The 22200-nt window shown below is 49.7% G+C and overlaps 1 protein-coding gene across 8 annotated transcripts in view; it reads right to left on the bottom strand.

Moving 5' to 3' along the window:
- FAM168B (family with sequence similarity 168 member B) overlaps positions 1-22200 on the bottom strand; it is a 218470-nt gene that overhangs the window by 79728 nt on the left and 116542 nt on the right. The gene's annotated exons all lie outside the window — the stretch shown is intronic.

The following is a 22200-nucleotide window of genomic DNA, read 5'->3' on the forward strand; positions in this document are numbered from 1 at the left end:
GAATATTTCCTAGGAAAGCCATGGATGCCCCCATTTTTCTTGTGGAGTGTGCTCTTGGGGGGATGGTTAAAGTGCGTTTTGCCTTTTGATAGCATATTTTAATGCATTTAACTATCCATCTGGCTATTCCGGATTTTAAAATTAGTTTCCCTTTGTGTTGTGGTGCAAAAGCAACAAACAGTTGTTTTGTTTTCATAAAGGATTTAGTTCTGTCCACATAATAAAGTAGAGCTCTCTTTACGTATAATGTGTGCAGGGCTCTCTCAGCTACTGACTGTGGATTTTGAAAGAACACTGGCAGTTCTATTGATTGGTTGGTATGGAAGTTGGATACAACCTTAGGCATGAATTTAGGGTTTGTTCTAAGAACCACCCTGTTGGCATGTACCTGCAGGAAAGGTTCTTGAATTGTCAGTGCTTGTAATTCGCTCACTCTTCTGAGTGAGGTGATGGCAACCAAGAATGCAACTTTCCACGTTAAGAATTGTAGTCTGCATGAATGTAAAGGTTCGAAAGGAGGGCCCATGAGTCTGGTAAGTACTATATTCAGATTCCAGACTGGGGAAGGGGGGGTGCCTAGGAGGAATCACCCTTTTTAAACCCTCCATGAAGGCTTTGATTGCTGGTATTCTAAACAGTGAAAGGTGTTGCCTGTTTTGAAGGTATGCTGCTATAGCAGCGAGGTGTAGTCTTATTGAAGAGTATGCTATGTTACATCTTTGTAGATGCAGCAGGTAACATATAATGTTTTGTATTGAAGCGTCTAAGGGGTTGATTTGATTGTTGCAGTAAATAACAAATCTCTTCAATTTAGCTGCATAGCACGCTCGTGTGGTTGGTCTTCTTGCCTCCCTAATGATGTTCATGCAATCTGGGGACAAGTTAAGGTATCCAAACTCTAAGACCTCAGGAGCCAGATCGCTAGGTTCATTTGATTAGGATCTGGGTGTCTGATTTCTCCATGGTTCTGAGTTAGAATATGAGGGGCAAGGCACAGTGTTTGATGGGGAACTACTGAGAGTTCCAGGAACGTTGTGTACCACGGTTGTCTCGCCCATGTGGGAGCAACTAGGATTAGTGTGAGGGAGTGTTGCCGCAGTTTGCGTAAGCAAGAGTAAGGAGTGTTGCCGCAGTTTGCGTGCCACCAGCGGGATCAGTGGTGCTTGGGGAAAAGCGTATGCAAATCTGCCTGACCAGTTCATCCATATCGCATTGCCCTGTGACAATGGATGTGGGAACCTGGCGGCAAAGTATTGGCATTTCGAATTTTCTTTTGTGGCGAACAGGTCTATTTCTGGGTGACCCCACTCCTCGAAGAATGGCTTGAGAACCTGGGGGTGAATCTCCCATTTGTATAGTTGTTAGCTGTGCCTGCTGAGCAGGTCGGCAACCTGATTGTCCTTCCCTGGAAGGTGTTCTGCTAGGAGAAAAATGTTTTTCGGAATCGCCCACTTCCATATGCTTTGTGCCAGATGGGACAGCTGTGGAGAGTGCGTTCCTCCCTGTTTCTGGATATAGTACATCGCGGTAATGTTGTCCGTCCGGATCAACACAGTCTTGCTGTAACAAGTATTTCTGAAATACTTTTAGGGCTAGGAATTTTGCTAGCAATTCCAGTTGGTTGATATGCAGCTTTTTCTGTTAGTTGGTCCAGTGCCCTTGTACTGTGTATTGAAGGAGATGGGCTCCCCAACCTGTCAGTGATGCGTCTGCTGTTAGTACTAGTTGTGGAACCGGCTCTTGGAACAGTCGCCCCTTGGAAAGGTTTTGTGGGTTCCACCACTGCAGAGAGTTGGGAGTGCGACTGTCTGCCAACACTAGGTCTTTTAGTTGTCCTTGAGCCTGGTTCCATTGCAGTGCTAGGCATTCCTGTAATGGGCGCATTTGAAGTCTGGCATGGGGGACAATGAATATGCAGGAGGCCATCATGCCAATGAGCTGCATGAAGACTTGAGCTGGCAGAACGTTTTGGCAGGAATTTGCGAATGAGTGTCTGCATACTGGCTATCCTTGCTGAGTTTGGATATGCCTTTGCCACTGAGGTGTCTATAGTGGCTCCCAGGTACTGCTGTGTGTGGGACGGTTGCAGATGTGATTTTGTGTAGTTGATTGAAAAGCCTAAGCTGTGAAGCAACTGGATTGTTTGAGACGTGTGCTGCACACTGTTGGTACGATTTTGCTTGTATGATCCAATCGTCCAGATAAGGGTACACCTGGACGTGTTGCCTTCTGAGATGTGCTGCTACTGTCATTAAGCATTTTGTAAACACTCTTGGAGCCGTGGTAACCCCGAAAGGCAAAACCTTGAATTGGCAGTGTTGACCTTCTATTGTGAACATGAGGTATTTTCTGTGGGTTGGATGGATGGGTATGTGAAAATATGCATCTTTGAGGTCTAGTGTTGCTAGGAAATCTCCTTGTTGTAGCAACGGGAGCACTTGTTGTAGTGTGATCATATTAAAGTGCTCCAATAGTATGTATTCATTTAGGGGTCTGAGGTCCAATATTGGCCTGAGGGAACCGTCCTTCTTGGGAATAAGGAAGTATAGGGAGTACACTCCTGGCCCTTGCTGTTGGAAAGGGACTTGCTCTGTGGCCCTCTTTACTAGCATGCAGTTCACCTCTTGTTGTAGCAGGGTGATGTGTTCCCTGGACATTGGACGATGTCTGGGTGGTATGTTTGGTGGTGTGGAAGTCAATTCTAGGCAATAGCCAGACTGGATAATTTCTCTCACCCACCTGTCTGTGGTAATTGCGTTCCAGACAGGCAGGAACTGTTGGAGTCTGCCTCCGACTGGTGTTAAGTGGTCTGGAGGTAGCGTAATGAAGTCACTGTTTTGTGGCAGTGGAGGCTCTGGTGTTATTGCCTCCACGTCCTCTTCCCTTATTATTGTTACCTCTGTAACCTCCTCCGGTTGTGTTCTTGTTAAAGGAACCTTGTGTGTTACTTTTGTATGAGGCAGATGTTTGTGAGGTATTTCCTCGTGTAGTCGCTCTGTATGAGGAGCGACGAAAGAACCCTCGTGGTTGCTGAAATTGCAATGCGCCCATTGATTTTGCGGTCTCTGTGTCCTCTTTATTTTATCCAAAATGGTGTCGACAGCAGGGCCAAATAGAAAATCCTGATTAACAGGCTGGTTAAAAATGGTGAACTGCACCTCATTTTTAAAACCAGAAATACGCAGCCATGCATGTCTGCGTAGTAGGACGCTAATGTCGATTGACCTAGCTGCAGTATCTGTTGCGTCAAGCGCGCATTTGATGGAGGCGTTTGTTATGAATTTTCCCTCTTGTATAAGATTCTGGGCTTGTGCTTTGAAAGGCTCAGGTAGGTGTTGCATTAGGTTTTCTAGCTAATCGTATTGCGCCCTGTCGTAACGAGCCAGTAGGGCTTGTGTATTAGCAATCCTCCATGAGTTGGAGGCTTGTGCTGCTACCCTTTTGCCTGATGCCTCTAGTATTTTTGACTCCTTGTCGGGAGGGGGAGGTGCTTCCCCAGTCGTTTGGGAGTTGGCTCTTTTCCGTGCGTTGGCCACTACCAGGGAGTCTAGTGGTAACTGCCCTCTGATGTAAGTAGGGTCTGTAGGAGCTGCCCTATACTTTTTTTCTATTCTGGGGTTGATTACCCGTGCCCTGGCTGTATCCTTATGTATGTCAGGTGCAGGTTTCAGAACTCCCTTTAACATGGGAAGTGGTTTGACACATTTTTTTGATGTAGGGAAGGTGTCAAACAAGACGTCTTCCTCAACAGGGTCGTTATGCATATCTACGTTGTGGAATTGTGCTGCCCTGTCTATGAGTTGATTAAAGACTACGGTGTCATCAGTAGGTGACGGCTTAGTAGGATAAGAGGGTATGTCAGGGATGGGATGGGTGTTGTAAGGGTCTGGTGGCTCTTCCCATAGTTCCTCTTGTGGTTCAGGATCTTGTGGGAAATCATATTGAGGCGGTGGCTCATCCGGTGTTACCTTCATTGTCCCAGTGTTGAGAAGGAGAATAAGGAGATTAGGGAATAAAAGGAGTAGTAGGCATGATAGGCTGAAAAGGAATGAAGGGTCTAGAGGGAGAAGTCCCAAAGTCCTTTTTAGGTTGAGGACCGAGAAGGCTGCGCGTGCGCAGTCTCCGGGAGGAGAATTAATGCTTCTTAGTAGGGCTGTAGAACCCGCCTCCCTGCCCAGTCTCTCCTCCATTGGCGGGCTTCCTAAACGGAGGCCAGCCATTGGAGGAGAGAGCCGTCACTCCGATTTAGCTCAGTCTTTTTCGGATTTGGGGGCGTATGTTTTTCTGTTCTTTAGACAGTGACGTCGTCCGTCACTCAGGACAGCAAAACCACGCCCCTAATCCGAAAATTTTCAGAAGCTTTTGGCCGCCATTGTTGCCTGTCCACCGCCGAGTCTTCAAGTGCAGAGAGCCTCCTCCTCGAGTCGCCCGCGAGCCTGAAGGCAGCACCGCACTAAAGGTGAGCCGTTTTCCTGCCTACTCCGGCCGGTGCAAACAGCGCTTGAGTCCGCGACGCGCAGAGCGCTCCTCGTGCAAGAACCTCCCCCCATTGTCGGCGCCGCACTCCAGCCACCTCGCGCTGCTTTCCTCCCTCCTAATCCTCTGGCTGGGCTCTGATCAGCAGTTGTGAGTGTGGGGGCTGCCCCCCCAAGAGCTGCTACGAGGCAAAAATTGCGCAGGTGAGCGCCATTCAGGTCCGCGCCTTGCGAAGCTACGCGAGCTCCGAGGCCCGCACGGCACAGCGTCTGGGGAGTCGCTGCTTCTAAGGTGAGCGGGCTCAGAGCTTTCAAAGTGTCCAAATACGTTTGTTTACTGTCGCAGGTCAGGTAACTGCTTTGCGTACTTTCCGCCCCCTGCTTGTGATGTTATAAGGAGGGCAGACTTTAGTGTAACATGATCCGGCGTTGCTCTTGATATCAGCGGGATAAAATAACTCAATTAAAGCACCCTCCGTGACGTAACAAAGCTGCATTCTGGCTCCGATGTCACACAAAAGTCAACTGCTAGGTAAGCGTCTGAAGCGGGACTGGAGTCATTTGAAAATGCTCTCGGACCCTTCGGTTACATTTGGCATATATTGTGAAGATGTCTGTGGGTGGACGAGGTCTTTGAAGGGCAGAGCCGTGAAAACCCTTCCATAGTCAGTTTAATTACATGAACTTCGCAGGACGAAGACATATGGCCAGTCTGTATGTCCCTATACTGTGACGATTTCGGTTTATGAAGTATGCTTTTGACTGATGTGAATAATGTTTTTTTTTAGACAAGTTTGTTATTTTGAAAAGGCGTGTTGCGTTATTGAACTGTTATGACTGCCCTTTTATCTGTACATTTTGGGGAATACTGAAGTTGGGATGCCTTGGGGAGCTAGGTGGCTGGGCCAGCAATGCAAGTGTTTCTTCTTTGATCTCTGTATATGTAGCACCTTCTACAAATATAGCGAGTCTGCCTCTCTGCTGAGCTCACTGAGGAAGCTTTCATTGAAAAAATAGTAAAGCCGCCATTTTGTGTATCCACAACCGGGCTATCCTTCATCACTCAAGGTATAATGTAAGCTGCATATATGTTGCTAACTCGTATGCTGCATAGATTGTTACATTCGCTCCTTGCTTTTACCAATTAAGAGCCAGGCACTTGTTTTGACTACATGTTGCAGGTGACTCCTTTCTTGAGTGCAAAAAACTGCAGCCATTTTGAGTAGCTGCAGTCCAAGCCACCCCTTGATCCTTCGCTTGCCTTGTAAGCTGCAGTTATGCTATATGTATGCTGCTCTGATTGCGACGTTTTGCTTTCTTTGTTTGCTTTGCCCACTGTATGTCAATCCCTCTTCAACGTTTCGATGATTAACTCATTCTCATGGTCTGCATGTCTCTTCCACAGAGAGAAAACCAGCGACTGCAGGAGGCCAGCATGCGTCTCGAGCAGGAGAAGGACGACCTGGCTCATGAACTGGTCACCAGCAAAATCGCTCTGCGCAATGTCCTGGACCAGGTAAGAAATTTGCAATTGCCATTCTGTAAGTGGGAAGTGGGTCAGGGTGGAGGCTAGGTGGAAGGGCTTTCGAATATGCATAAACCTAACTTAAAATGCATCAATACATACATGAAGTTGAGGTTCCACACTCTCTGGAGTGTACCTCCATGAGGCGCAATGAGGGTAGTTCACAGTTATGTGGTGATCGCATTGCTAAAATAAAGTTGTATTCAGTTAGATTCTGAATCAAACAGCTACTCATGATCCAGATCTTGGCCGGGCACAGTAATCGTCCGGTTAGTGTCCTGGTACATTGTGTCAACACTCTGCAAACTAAGGTGGTGCCAGTACACATTCACTGTGTGTGTCACCATATATGCCGGCTTGCATCTAGACCAACAACCAAGGACCTCATCTCTGATGAGTTTAGGCACTCATTCACTAACTCATCACACATGTGCCCAGTAGCTCTTTCTTCCACACATGCATCCTTCCATTCTCTGACTCATTATTGCATTCACCCACTCACCCGAATTCATTATTTCACTCATGATTAGTAAAACACACACTCGTAAATATATGCAAGATACATTTATACAAAAGCATAAAAAAGATTTTAAAAAATGCTTTGCATTAAAGAATAAGGTAAACATAACTGTGGGTGGCCATATTGGAATGGTATAGTGTATTGTTTTAAGGTTCCAACATGGCGACTCATTTAGAAGCAATATCTCAGCCAGCTTAGAATAGTGAACCAGTGATGCACCAAGGACAATACCATTGCACGAACACTGCAATAGGTCTCGCATTTGCGAGAGATTAAGCTATTGGCATTGTAACGAATATGATACTTACTAGTATGCATCTGTTCTTGGCATGTAGGGCTGCTGACATTCATATCTGTGCATAGATCGCCGCCTAGTGTTGGGTCCGGCTGATTGCACATTGTTGTCCTGGAAGAGTCTTCGAAGTATCATGAGATAGGTGGCTCCTCCCCTGGACTACAGTGCGCATGGGCATCGACTCCATCCCCAGATTGTAGCCAAGATGGTGTGAAACTCAGTGAATGATGACCATGCTATGAGTATATATGTGAATACTGCAGCTGCTACAGGCGCCGGGGAGGAGGGCGGGCGATATGAATGTCAGCAGCCCTACATGCCAAGAACAGATGCATACTAGTAAGTAGCATATTCGGTTCGAGGCATGTGGGCTGCTGAATTCATATCTGTGCATAGAATACATAGCAGTCCCTCCATTAGCGGCGGCCGCCCGTGCCAGCTGCAGCAGTTTGGAAAAGTGTCTTGAGAACAGCCTGCCCTACAGCTGCCTGCTGTTTGGAGTGCACATCTACACAGTAATGCTTAGTAAATGTGTGTGTGGTAGACCATGTGGCTGCTCTACATATGTCCTCTAAGGGAATGTTTCCAAGGAAAGCCATAGAGGCCCCCAACTTTCTGGTGGAGTGGGCTCTTGGTGGAATGGTAAGAGTGCGTTTTGCTTTTGGCATAGCAGATCTGGATACATTTAACGATCCACCTAGCAATACCAGCCTTGGAAATAGGGTTACCTTTGTGGTGTGGCGCAAAGGCGACAAAGAGCTGCTTAGTTTTTCTAAAATCCTTGGTCCTATCAATGTAATACATTAGGGCCCGTTTAACGTCAAGGGTATGGAGCATCCGCTCCGCCAGTGACTCAGGATTTTGAAAGACAACAGGTAATTCGATTGTTTGGTTGATGTGGAACTGAGACACAACCTTGGGCAGAAACTTAGGGTTAGTGCGGAGCACCACCCTGTTGGAATGAATTTGGATAAATGGCTCTTGGATTGTGAGGGCTTGCAATTCACTAACCCTCCGTAGCAATGTAATTGCTACGAGGAAAGCCACTTACCATGTCAAGAACTGAATCTCGCAGGAATGCAGTGGTTCAAAGGGAGGACCCATCAGTCTGTTAAGAACCACATTGAGGTTCCACTCAGGAGCTGGTGGAGTCCGTGGCGGAATGACTCTTTTGAGGCCTTCCAAAAATGCTTTGATGGCAGGCACCTTGAAAGGTGTTGTCTATTTTGGAGATACGCGGCCATTGCAGACAGGTGAATGCGAATGGAAGTATAGGCCAGATTACACTTGTACAGATGGAACAGGTAACAGATGATGTTCTGAATAGAAGCATCCAGCGGGTTAATGTTGTGGTTCGCACAATAAATGACAAACCGCTTCCATTTTGCCGCATAGCAGGCTCTAGTAGTTGGCTTCCTCGCCTCCCGAATGATGTCCATGCAATTGGGAGGAAGGTTCAGGTAGCCAAACTCTAGGACTTCAGGAGCCAGATTGCCAGGTTGAGCTGTTGCGGATCTGGGTGCTGAATGTCGCCATGGCTCTGCGTCAAAAGGCTGGGTGTGAGATGTAGCCTTTGATGCGGTACCACGGACAGTTCTAGAAACATGGTGTACCATGGTTGGCGAGCCCACGTTGGAGCAACCAGGATGAGAGTCATCGAGTGCTGCCTGAGTTTGCGTGCCACCAGCGGAATCAGAGGTGCTGGGGGAAAAGCGTACGCAAATCTGCCTGACCAGTTCATCCATATCGCATTGCCCTGCGACAGTGGGTGTGGGAACCTGGCGGCGAAGCTTTGGCATTTTGCGTTCTCCTTTGTGGCGAACAGGTCTATCTCTGGATGACCCCACCTTTGGAAGTACGGCCGGAGTACTGATGGATGTATCTCCCACTCGTGCATCTGGTGGCTGTGCCTGCTGAGCAGGTCCGCCATCTGATTGTCTTTGCCCGGGAGATGCTCTGCCAGGAGGAAGATGTTCCTCTGAATGGCCCACTTCCACATGCTCTGAGCCAGATGAGACAGCTGCGGAGAGTGTGTGCCTCCCTGCTTTTGAATGTAGTACATCGCCGTCATGTTGTCCGTCCGAATCAACACGACCTTGTTGCATAGATGTACTTTGAAGGCCTTTAGTGCCATGAAGATCGCCATCAGTTCCAGAACATTGATGTGCATCTTCCCCTGTTGCTGCGTCCATAGTCCCTGCACAGTGTATTGGAGTACATGCTCTCCCCATCCCTGGAGAGAAGCGTCCGTTGTCAGGATAATCTGTGGCACAGGCTCCTGAAACGGTCGGCCCTTGCAAAGGTTTCGTGGATTCCACCAATGCAGAGAGTTGCATGCCCGACCGCTCACCAATACTAGGTCTTTCAACTGGTTGTGAGCCTGAGTCCACTGACGTGCCAAGCACTCCTGAAGCGGACGCATATGTAGTCTCGCGTGCGGGACAATGGAGATGCAGGAGGCCATCATGCCTATCAACTGCATGAACACTCTTGCTGGAAGCGAGTGTTGAGGTCTGAATTTTTGGATCAGCGATTGAATGCGGTCGACTCTCACTGAATTCGGCTGTGCCGTGGCCGCCAGAGTGTTTATGGTCACACCCAGATACTGCCGTATGTGGGCGGGCTGGAGATGGGATTTTGGGTAATTCAGTGAGAACCTCAGATCGTGCAGAAGGTGAATGGTGTGGGACACGTGGTCGGCGCACTGCTGGGCCGACTTCGCCTGAATGAGCCAGTCGTCCAGATAGGGGTAGACGTGGATGTTTTGACGTCTCAGATGCGCCGCCACCGTCGCTAGGCACTTTGTGAAAACCCTGGGTGCCGTGGTGACCCCAAAAGGCAAAACCTTGAACTGGTAGTGCTGGTTTTGGATGGTGAACCTGAGGTATTTTCTGTGTGAAGGATGTAGTGGAATGTGGAAGTACGCATCCTTCAGGTCCAGAGTTGCTAGGAAGTCCCCCTGTTGAAGCAGTGGGCGAACCTGCTGCAGTGTGAGCATGTGGAAATGCTCTGATAGGATGTAAAAGTTGAGGGGCCTGAGATCCAGGATGGGCCTGAGGGATCCGTCCTTCTTTGGAATAAGAAAGTACAGGGAGTAAAATACCGCACCTCTTTCCTGCAAGGGCACGAGCTCTATTGCCCCTTTTTGCAGCATGACTGTGACCTCCTGCTGCAATAAGTGCAAGTGCTCGCCGGACATAGGACGGTGCCTTGGGGGTATGTTGGGTGGAGTGGATGTGAGCTCCAGACAATAACCGAATTGGACAAGTGTTCTGACCCACCTGTCCGTGGTGATGGACTTCCACATGGGCAGGAACTGCTGGAGTCTCCCCCCGACCGGTGTTGCGTGGTCAGGGGGCAGTGACAAGGCGTCACTGTTTTTTGGCGGTGCAGGACCTGGAGCTGTTGTTGCCACGTCCTCTGCCCTTGGCGTTGTTGCCGCGGTATCCACCCCGACCTTTGTTGGTATAAGAAGTTTGGGTGTTGCTTTTGTAGAATTGCGCTGACTGCGAACGTTGACCCCTTGAGGTGCCTCTAGTATTGGAGCGACGAAAGGACCCACTCCGAAACTGCTGGGATTGCAAGGCACCCATAGATTTTGCAGTGTCGGTGTCCTTCTTCATCTTCTCAAGGGTGGTATCAACCTCAGGGCCAAACAGGTGATCTGGGTTGACCGTTTGGTTCAAGATGGGAGTTTGAATGTCCGGCTTGAACCCAGATATCCTCAGCCATGCATGTCTACGAAGCATAACGCTAGTGTTAATTGCGCGTGCAGCGGTGTCAGCCACGTCCAGAGCGCACTTTATGGAAGCATTGGAGATAAGCTTCCCCTCTTGTATCAACATTTCTGCCGCTTCCTTATATTGATTGGGTAAGTGCTGTAAAAGGGTCTCTAGAGTATCATAGTGTGCCCTGTCATAACGAGCCAGGAGCGCCTGCGTGTTGGAGATGCGCCATATATTGGCTGCCTGCGCTGTCACCCTCTTCCCCGAAGCCTCAAAGACTTTTGATTCCTTGTCTGGGGGAGGAGCATCACCCGTAGTCTGTGAGTTGGCTCTTTTACGGGCATTGGAGACAACTAGGGAGTCCTGAGGCAAATGTCCCTTAATAGAAGTTGGATCAGTGGGCGCCGCCTTGTACTTTTTGTCGATTCGCGGGTTGATGACCCTCCCCCGGGTGGGTTCTTTAAACACCTCAGCCGCGTGCTTCAAAACACCCTTCAGCATTGGCAGAGTTTTTACAGTTTTTTCAGAGACTGAAAAGGTGTCAAATAGGAAGTCGACGTCCACCGGGTCAGCATGCAGCTCGACGTCGTGATTGGCCGCTGCCCTGTCAATGAGGGCATTGAAAGCTGCAGAGTCCTCAGTGGGGGAAGTTCTGGCTGAAAAAAGCTGAGGGTCCTGTCCAGAACGCGGGTCCCCAGGATCGCCACCAGCAGACCAGGGTTCAGTCACATACTCTGGGTCTGTGTAGACGGGATAGCTGTACTCATCCTCCTCGTCACCTTCACCTGCGTCGACATTGGAATGAGTGGGCGAGAGTTCGTGAGCCTGTGGTGAAATGGGCTCCATCAAGGCAGGAGTACCAGCAGAGTCCATCTTTCTTTTGAGTGGGATCTTGTACGACTCCAATTGGGGCTCAGGGGTGATTTTCCTCTTCAGGAGGGAAAGTCTGCCTGTGTCGGCGTCAATGAAATGCTCCTGACGCTCCTCCTCTGCAAGTGGTCGATGCCGTGGGCCGAGGACCACCAACGACTGTTTCGGCGTCGAAGACACCTTCTCGGGCACGCCGGCCCCCGGTTTCGCAGCGAAAGCCTTCGGCGCCGTCTTAGGCGGCAAGGTGAAAAGGATCGGCGTGGGCGCCTTCGCCGGTTTCTCCAGAGGCTTGGGCGGCGCAGTGTCCTTCGGCTCGACTGCTGCGGCGCCGTCCCTAATTCGCTGTAGGGACTCTGTAACCTTCTTAGTGAACGCGGCGGATGGACGCGCCGGTTCGACAGAGTCTTTAGCGGCTGGTTTCGGAGCGGAGACCGACGATGCGCCCTTCGGAGTCGACGCACTCGGCGCAGCTCCTTTGGTTTTGTCGTGTGGAAGCGAGGCAGAGAGGGACTTCGTGTCGTCCGGCCGCTTCTTCGGGTCGAGAATAGACTTCTTGGGGTCGTCGACCGTTTTCTTGTGATCGAGTCGACCCTTGCCGGCGTTGATCGTCTTCGGCGCCGATGCGGCTGCGTCCGACCCCTTAACCTTCGGCTTCGATGTAGTAGCCTTCGGGTCGGCCATTTTGACGTGGCTCTTCGGCTCGACGGCCATCTTAGATTTCTTCGGCGCCGAGACCTCCAAAGTCTTCGATCCGACCAGCGCAACACGCACTTTCGGTTTCGATATCTCTGGCGTAGAGACCGTAGGTTTCACTTTCGGTTTCTGAGGTACCGGGAGTGAATCAGTATCAATGTCCGTGGCCGGGCTGGGAGGCGGAGCCGTGGAACGTACATCAACGTGTTGGGTAAGGCCCGAAGGCGATCCCTCGACCTGGGCCTTATGAATTTGGACGGCCCCGGAGTCAGTCTGAGGAAGCTCCTCGTCCGAGCTATCCTCCACGGTGGCAAGGGCCCCGTCGTCGTCCCCTACCTCGTCGACGACGACTTCATCGAAATCCTCGGCCTCTGCGTCGTATTAGTCCTCGACCTCCGACGCGGGGTTGGATTCCGTGATGTCCTGGATATCGTCGTCCTCGACATCCCCAGCATCGAAAATGTCCGTAGGCGGTGGTGCAGACTGCTGGGGCTCCAGGCGCGCAGCTCGACTGAGCTGGAGTGTTTTCTTGGACCGGAACCTGGAACAGGCCATTCACTTGGCCTCGTCGTGGTCCGGCGACAAGCACTTGTTGCACACCGGGTGTAAATCGATATGTGGGTACTTTGAGGCACACACCGGACATCTTTTGAATGGACTTCGTTCCATGATGGATGAAGAGTCTGGAGCGTCGACTAGGCCCTTCCGCGCCGAAAGCACGCGGAAGAACAATTTCGGTTCGGAGCCGAGAAAGTTACGAAGCCGAACGGAGACAATACCGACGCAAGTCCTAAAGACCTTTTGGTCTTAAGCGAAGTAAAGTTAAGTTTTATCGATTCCGACAGGAGGGAACCAAAGACATCCAAACCCAATGGCAGAAAAAAACAATCTGGAGATGGAGTCGATGCCCAGGCGCACTGTAGTCCAGGGGACGAGCCACCTATCTCGTGATACTTCGAAGACTCTTCCAGGACAACAATGTGCAATCATCCGGATCCAACACTAGGAGGCGATCTATGCACAGATATGAATTCAGCAGCCCACATGCCTCGAACATGACAATGCCATTTATTTATCTGTTTTCAAAACCAACACATAAATAAAAAATGAGTCATTTAAAATGCCAATAGCTTGGAACGTAATCAGAATAATCTCATGATGGACAATGTCAAATGCTGCTGATGAATCCAGAAATATCTTGAGCACTGACACCAATGAGATATATGATATATGATATGTGTGGCTGTGTGTGCGCGGCTCTGTGTGGATAGCTTTTTTTGTAGGTGGCTCTATGTGTGGGTGGCTCTGTCTTTGTGAGGGTGGCTCTGTGTAGGTGGCTCTATGTGAATGACTGTGTGGGTGGCTCTGATGGGTGGCTCTGTATGTGTGTGTGGGTGGCTTTGTGTGTGTGGCTATGTGTAGGTGTAAATGCAATAGGCGATGCATTTGAGAGCGATTAAGCTATTGGCATTCTAAATGACAATGCCATTTATTTAACGATTAAGCTATTGGCAATGTAAATGACAATGCCATTTATTTATGATTTTAAAAAAATAATAATTCATGAGCAATGCCAATAGCTCTACCTTTAATAATGCAGAGACCATTGCATTGTAAATGCTTGTTCTTTAATGGAATAGGGGACTGAGGTTTAAAGTCCAAAGGCCTCTTTTTCCTATGCAGGATGGTAACTTTACCAGTCTCTGGTTTATGTATATCTGTGCCTGGTCGTCAGATGGATCTGGGTGGAAGAGTTCTTCCTCTACAGTCCTGGGTTGAGTGTTAGACTTTAGTTTTTCGAAGACTTTTGGCTTAGTAACTGATTTTTTCGGCTCTGGGCCTTTTTTCGGGTCGACCGGAACTTTCGGTTAGACGCGCTTTTTGTGCTCCGTAGGCTTTTTTGGATGAGTGTCCTTTGACGAGTCTATGGTATTTTTTGGATCGACTGGTGTTTTTGGAGCCGGTGTCTTTGGGTCAACAGGTTTTTCTGGCCTCGGCGCGGGTTTCGGTACGGCGCCCTTTGCCGGTGTGAGAAGTTGGCCTGATATGCAGTGCTCACTATTCTAGTGAACACTATGTATCAGTCCAGACAACCCTTATTGATGATTGGTTGTAAGTCAACCTTATAGACCAGCTATCCTAGTAGCGTGGATACGAGCAGTCTAAGGCTAAAGACTCAAGAGGGCGTGTTAAGCCAGCTGTTATACCATCACATATACCCCTTGAACACCAAGTGAAAGGACACCACACGAGTGTTATGAAAATAAACAGTGTATTTATTAGAATCACAACAGCCCTGTACTCTTTAGGAGGACAGGGTACTAAGCACAAAACAAAACTCTTACGAAAATACTTAAGTTAGCACAGTATATACAAATGCCCGAGGGGCACGGAAAACCATATACTCTGAAAGTGGAATGCGAAAATACTAGCAGGTAAGTACAGTACTAATAGGCTTTGGAATCGCTAGGACTTTACTATGGAATCTTTAGATTACTTCTAGGAGGCCCAGGGGACTCTGGTGCAGAGTGTGCACTCTCACGCGGGATGCGGGACAAAGTCTATGGTAGCTAGTAAAAGCAAAGTTAGTGTTCTCGGGCGAACCCGACCTGGTAGGAGGAAAACGAAAGTGGATTCTGACCCTTGGATAGTGAGGCTATGCTGGGGCACCGAAATGCCGAAGTTACCTAGCCCAGGGGCTGCAGCTGCATAGGTCTCAAAAGACGTCGGGAATCCTCGTAGACGGACCAGGAGCCTGGAAGAAAGATGCTGGCAGGCGACCAGTGAAGAGAGTTCGAAGTGATCCAAGCCTGGATCTTGAAGAAGATGGACGATACCTGAAAGCAGAGGGGACCAAGTTTGCGACTACTAGCCAGTAGTCAGGTGGCACCAGGAGGGCACCGGATGGTAGTCACCTCGACCAGGAGGCGTTGTCGGCGACCAGGATGGAGGAGCGAGCTGTCCCACGATGGATGAAGCTGTCGGCGTCGCTGGACCCAGGATTGGGCAACAAAGCCTTGGCTAATTCAAGCCCACGCGGTGGACCTAAAATGGCGTCTTGAGTGGACCAGGAGGGTCCGGGGTGCTCCTCTTTTGGAAGGGAGCAAGGGCCAGTCTGGAGCAACCAGACCAGCAGCAGTGATGTCGTCGGGCGTCGTTAAGAAGGCCACAAGCCAGCGGGCTAGTAGCCAAACAACGCGGTGAGCAGCAAAAAGCAGAAGGGCCCCACGCAGATCGTGGAGATGCTGGGAGGCTGTACTTCGGTGCTGGAGCTGCTCAGGGTCGGGGCTTCTCGGACCCCAAAGCACTCACCAGAGGATCCCTCGGCGGTCGTGCTGGAAAGAAGTTGAGCAGTCTTGAAGATGGCCGGTCCCTCGAGGTCTTGTCGCACTCACGGTTCTCAGCTTTGCTGTAGAGGTCAAAGGTGCCAGGGAAGCCGGTTCTCGTCGAGCTGGGCAGTCGGATTCCAGAGGAAGGACTTGCAGCAGACCGCAGTGTTCTTAAGATGGTGCCTGCGGATGCAGGGTGACTACTCCTTAGTCACAAGGGAGAATCTTGAAGAAGAAATCTTGAAGTCCTTTCGCAGAAAGTCGTGTCTTGATTCCAAAGATGATCTAATTTGGAAGGGGGCCTGCTCCTAACTTTATACTAGGAAAAGGGGCTGACCCGGTGACTAGGTCCTGCCTATGGGTGGGACTAGGAGGGGGGTGGTTACACCCCTCTCCCATGCCGGACTTTCCCCAGGCCAGGGGCTGGTGTGCCCCTGGAACTGGTTCTGGCCGGCCTATGCGTAGTGAGAACCGGGGTGCCACTCAGCAGTCACCTTCCTGTAAAGCCCTGCCTACCCAGGATACACAAAACCCTGTCTGGGATGGTGCTAGCACCGCCCCGGACAGGAAACCCTTTGTCCAAGCTCTCCTCGCTGGAAGGACTCCCAGCAGCAGGAGGTCAGACTCGTGTCTGTGGTGGCAGCATCCATTTTGTGGAGCTGAGGCTTCAGTTAACTTTAACCGGGGTTCACAGTTACATACATGTCGTGTCCCTCTAGAAGGGTGGAATGCTAACCCCGCCGCCAGAATTGGTGAGGGGTTAGTATTCCAATTCGTATGACACCTTACTCGACATGTTTTGATAAAGCAATACTAGAGATAGCATATAACCGCGAGGATGACAGCATGACAGCTGGGGCAAAGTCGTGTAATCACCCTTTGCTGTAGATATAGTATACCTATATCTAACCCTAAAAATGGACACACAGATTCCTATCAGTCACTCCTATGGCAGGCCTTAACAATCCTGAAGGCAGAGTGCTTGGAATTGTGTGAGATGGTGCACTGGCATGAGCTGAGCCCGTTTGCAGCTTGCGGAACCAAGTCCTAATAGCTGTTCCATGATATCGCATACCATATACTCTTAAGTGCATTATAATCCTCGCGGTTAAATGCTATCTTTGGTATCGCTTTATCAAAACATGTCGAGTAAGGTGTCATACGAATTGGAATACTAACCCCTCGCCAATTCTGGCGACGGGGTTAGCATTCCACCGTTCTAGATGGACACGACATGTATGTAACTGTGAACCCCGGTTAAAGTTAACTCAAGCCTCAGCATCACAAAATGGATGCTGCCACCACAGACACGGGTCTGACCCCCCTGCAGCTGGGAGTCCTTCCAGCGAGGGGAGCTTGGACAAAGGGTTTCCTGTCAGGGGCTGTGCTAGCACCATCCCAGACAGGGTTTTGTGTATCCTGGGTAGGCAGGGCTTTACAGGAAGGTGACTGCAAGTGGCACCCCGGTGCTCACTACGCATCTGCCGGCTAGAACCAGTTCCAGGGGCACACCAGCTCCTGGCCTGGGGAAAGTCCGGCATGGGAGAGGGGTGTAACCACCCCCCTTCCTGGTCCCAACCCTAGGGCAGGACCTAGTCGCGTACCCACCCCTTTCTTTAGGATAAAGGCAGGAGCGGGGACCCTTCCAAATTAGATCATCTTTGAATCAAGAAACTACTTTCTGCGAAAGGAACTCTCGACTCTTCTCAAGATTTCTCCCTTGTGACTAAGGAGTAGTCACCCTGCATCCGCAGGCACCATCTAAGAACTCTGCGGTTTGCTGCACGTCCTTCCTACGGAATCCGACTGACCAGCTCGACGAGACCCGGCTTCCCTGGCACCTCTGACCTCTACCTACCTCTACAGCTAAGCTGAGAACCGTAGGTGCGACGAGACCTCGAGGGACCGGCCATCATCAGAACTGCACGACTTCTATACAGCACGACCGCCGAGGGATCCTCTGGTGAGTGCTTTGGGGTCCGAGAAGCCCCGACCCTGAGCAGCTCCAGCACCGAAGTCCAGCCCCCCAGCATCCACGAGATCTGCGTGGGGCCCTTCTGCTTTTTGGCTGCTCACCGAGTTGTCTGGCTACTAGCCCGCTGGCTTGTGGCCTTCCCGACGACATCACCACTGCTGGTTTGGTTGCTCCAGACTGGCCCTTGCTCCCTTCCAAAAGAGGAGCACCCCGGACCATCCTGGTCCACTCCAGACGCCATTTTAGGTCCACCGCGTGGGCTTGAATTTGCCAAGACTTGTTGCCCCAATCCTGGGTTCAGCGACGTCAACAGCATCAACCATCGTGGGACAGCTCGCACCTCCATCCTGGTCGCCGACAACGCCTCCTGGTCCGTGAGACTGCAGAGCCCAGCGTCGCCCACTCACCTGGTTGAGGTGACTACCATCCGGTGCCATCCTGGTGCCCATCTGATCACTGGCTAGTGATTAAGAACTTGGTCCCCTCTGCTTTCAGGTGTCATCCATCTTCGATCCAGGCTTGGATCACTTCGAACAATCTTCACTGGTCGCCTGCCAGCAACTCTTTCTTCAGGCTCCTGGTTCGTCAACGAGGATTCCCGACGTCTTTTCAGACCTATGCAGCCGCAGCCCCTGGGCTAGGTAACTTCGGCATTTCAGTGCCCCAGCATAGCCTCACTATCCAAGGGTCCAGATCCACTGTCGTTTTCGACCTACCTTATCGGGTTCGCCCGAGAACACTAACTTGGCTTTTACTAGCTCCCAAAGACTTTGTCCCGCATCCCGCGTGAGAGTGCACACTCTGCACCAGAGTCCCCTAGGCCTCCTACTAGTAATCTGAAAGTTCAGTAACGTAGTCCTAGCGATTCCAAAGCCTATTAGTCCAGTACTTACCTGCTCGTAATTTCGCATTCCACTTCCATAGTATATGGTTTTCCGTGTTCCGAGCATTTGTGTAAATTGTGCAACTAAAAGTATTTTCGTAAGAGTTTTGTTGTGTGCTTAGAACCCTGTCCTCATAAAGAGTACAGGGCTGTTGTGATCTAAATAAATACACTGTTTATTTTCATAACACTTGTGTGGTGTCCTTTCACTTGGTGTTCAAGGGGTATATGTGATGGTATAACAGCTGGCTTAACACGCCCTCTAGAGTTTAGCCCGAAGACTGCTCTTGTCCATGCTACTAGGATAGCTGGTCTATCGGTTGACTTACAACCAATCACCATAAGGGTTGTCTGGACTGATACATAGTGATCACTAGAATAGTGAACACTGAACATCAGGCCAACTTCTCACAAGAAGAAAACAAGTTATTTACCTGTATCAAAATGGTTACTTACCAGTAGGAGTAAGTTTGCAGCTTTAAGAGTTTTCTGGATTCATATGCTGTGCATTATTCCTCCATCTAGTGGTTGGGTCCGGAATAGACTTTTCTTGCTTGGGGAGTAGACCACCATTTGGTTCTAGGTCCATACCTTGTGTCAGACAGGGCCCCGGAAGTTCCTGTGCATGGTAGCCATCTGTGGATTCTTTTTTCTCTAGGGTATGTCTTAAATCCTGTTTTCTTTAGAGGTTAGTTCTTTAGTTTCAGTGATCTTGTGTCTCACCAGTTAGCATTCCGCCTCGGAGGAGAGTTGCATGTGAATCAAGGAAACTCTTCAAGCTGCAAAACTACTACTACTACTAGTACTAGTAAGTAACAATGTTGTTTTACAGCATGAATCCTTTTCTGGATTCATTTGCTGTGCATTAGATTATGTAGCGGTTTTCCCCTCTTTGGGGTGTTTGTGGTAAGATCAGGAAGACTTTGCAAACAGATACGGAAGTACCTTTTGTCCCACTCGAGCTTCCTTAGTCATCTGTATATCCACGCAGTAATGTTTGGTGAATGTGTGATGTCCATGTTGACGCAGCACATATAGGGTGTCTATAGGCACGTTGGCCATGAAGGCAGAGGTGCCCCGTTTTTTTCTTGAGTGGGCTTTTGGCTGTGTGTTTAGAGTTTTTCCTGCACAGGCATACATAACATACTTGAATTGCCTGTACAATCAAACGTGCAATTGTCCCCTTTGTCACGGGTGCTCCCTTGTTGGACTTTGAGTGAGAGACAAACAATTGATTGCCTTTAGGGGTTCTTTTGTCTCTTGTAGATAAGTGTAGTAAAGCCCTTCTTACGTCCAGGGTATGAAGGCTTCTTTCTAGTTGTGCTTGCAGCTTTTGGAAGAAGACTGCTAGCTGTAGGCTTTGGTTGATTTGGAATTTGCTTACTACCTTAGGTAGGAATTGAGGGTTTGTCCTTAGGATAACTTTGTCCATGTGGATTTGCATGTATGGTTCCTCAATCGTTAACGCTTGTAGATCACTTACTCGTAGTAAGGATGTTATGGCTATTAGGAAGGCAGTCTTTATGGTGATGTATCCGATGTTAAGCTTTGTGCAGGGGCTTGAATGGTCCAGTTATTAGTAGGGCTGCAGCCTTTCTAGGGGGTGCAATCCTCTTGAAGCCTTCAAGGAATCTTTTGATGACAGGTGCTGTGAAGAAACCTTTACATGTATTTCCCCTTGTGTAGGCTACAATTGCTGCCGGTTTACCTTGAGGCTTGAGTAGTTGATGTTCCTGTCAAGCAAGTGTGTAAGATACATGAGCACTGTTTCTTGTGTGGAAATAGAGTTAAGGATGTTTTTTGTGCACCATATGGTGTACCCTTTCCACTATTGTTCTTTTGTTCTTTGCAGTAAGTTTAAATGCGCAAACTATGTATTTAGGCACCCGGCTGCTAGGCTGAGTGTCACTGGTTCTAGGTGAAAGATTTGCCCCCTTTGTATTGCGGGGAGGTCCTGGTCTGCCTTGAACTTGATCATTTGCCCTCGGGACAGTTAGAGTAGGCTTGAGTACCAGTTTGTCTTGCCCATTGAGGGGCTATGAGCATTAGGTGTGTTCCTGGTTGTCTGCTTTTCCCAGAACCCTTTGTAGTAAAGGAATTTGAGGAAAAGCATATGCAAATGTCCCTGACCAGTTTACCGACAGGGCATTCCCTCTTGATAGGTGCGGTTTCTTTATTTATAGGTTTTATATAGCGCTAGCTAGACCCAAAGATATCAGAGCGCTTAACAAATCGTTCCGGGTCGTTACATAGAAGAACATTAAAAAAAAATAGAACGATCAACAACATAAAGGGAATTATCATGGAGGGTTATGGCTTGACGCAGATGTAGACTTGAGCGGGCCTCTGAGCTCCAGTCTCGGAATCCCCCATCAGGCAGTATCCAAGACTCCAGCCCCTCTACAAAATAGAGGAATCATCAACTGAAGTACCCCGGAATAGACGGGTTTGAGCAACAATTGGCAGCAGAAACTGCAGAACCGCGGCTGCCTGCAAGTGGACCCTGTGCAACACAGTAGACAAAATGGCCACCGCAGCGCGAGTCGAGGGCTGAACCCAGAGACGAGAGAGCGAAGGAGACAGGGGGATGCCCGAAGGAAGCACCCACTGTGGTGCAGGATGAGGGCAGACAAGAGAATAGCGGTAATTGCTTGCTTGCCCCGGAGGCGCAGAGGCAGCCGCATTGAGGAGCAGACACGGCGAGTGATGGGAGACGCTCCAAGGGCCTGCAAGCAGACCTGAGCAGCTCATGGGCTTGGCTGAGTGTGGAGGAGGGAGCAAGCTAAAGACGAAGGCGCATATGTGGCTGGGAACTACACTAGAGCAGAGGTCAGGAACGTACACAGCCTGCTTAAATGGACCGACAAACACTGAGGGTAATGCGGTCAGTAGATATGGGGAGCTGGAGGGCCTGCAACAACTGTGAGCGGAGGAGATCTCAGTACAGCCTTTGGGGATATAATTGGAGGCTGGCAAGCCCGAAAAGGGAGCGCATCGAGGAGTGCGAACCTATGTAGGAGAGCACAGAAAGGAGTGCAGCAAACCGCTAGGAGGCACGTAGCATTGGAGGGCCTGCACGCAGAGAGTGCGAGGGCCTAACATGTGATGATCCGTGAGCTGGCGCACCCTGAGTGGATGGATTCGGAAGAGAGTCTAGGAGGTAGCGGTGAGCAACATGGAGAAGGAAGGGATGAAGAGCCTGGAGATCCACAGATCTGGTGACTCTGCCAGCAGCAGATGCGGGGGACAAGCGAGAACAGGCCTGGATTCGGAACGAGACCTCGACCTTCTTTTACTCGCCTTCTTATTCTTCATCTTGGCTATAAATAACTTCGCCTCCCTTTCCTTTAATGCCTTAGAGGTCATCTTCCTGCAACACGCACGTACATAGACGTCGTGATCGGAAGACAAGCACCATACGCAATCCTCGTGCGGGTCAGAGATGGACATCTGCTTACCGCACTCCCTGCAGGGCTTGAAACCAGATTTTCTCCCAGACATTTTCGAAAGGAAACTAGAAGAACAGACAAGAACAACTACAATAACAATGTTCCTACAGAGAGTCCCAAGAAACCATTGGCATCGACGGCGCGGAAAAAAGGGAACGGACGTCATCAAGCCGACGAGGCCCTGTTATGGATCCAGTGACGTCAGCGGGGTAGCGAGCGGAGTCGTACCCTCTGTGACGTCGTCCATGACCTCGCCAGCGTGAAGAGCTACAAAAGTTTACGATTGGCTGCTGCGCAGGGGATATTCACAAGGTGAGGAATCCACTGGCAGATGTATCTATCAGAACATGTGAATTTAGAATAGGTACTGGACCCTTTCAAAACGAAAGAACAGTAGAAGCGGACATACAGGATTAAGAATTGTTGTGGGATGATAAGTCAGGTTGTAGCGTTGGCTACAT

This window comes from Lissotriton vulgaris, chromosome 11 (genome assembly GCF_964263255.1).
Source record: "Lissotriton vulgaris chromosome 11, aLisVul1.2, whole genome shotgun sequence".
NCBI classification, from domain to species: domain Eukaryota; kingdom Metazoa; phylum Chordata; class Amphibia; order Caudata; family Salamandridae; genus Lissotriton; species Lissotriton vulgaris.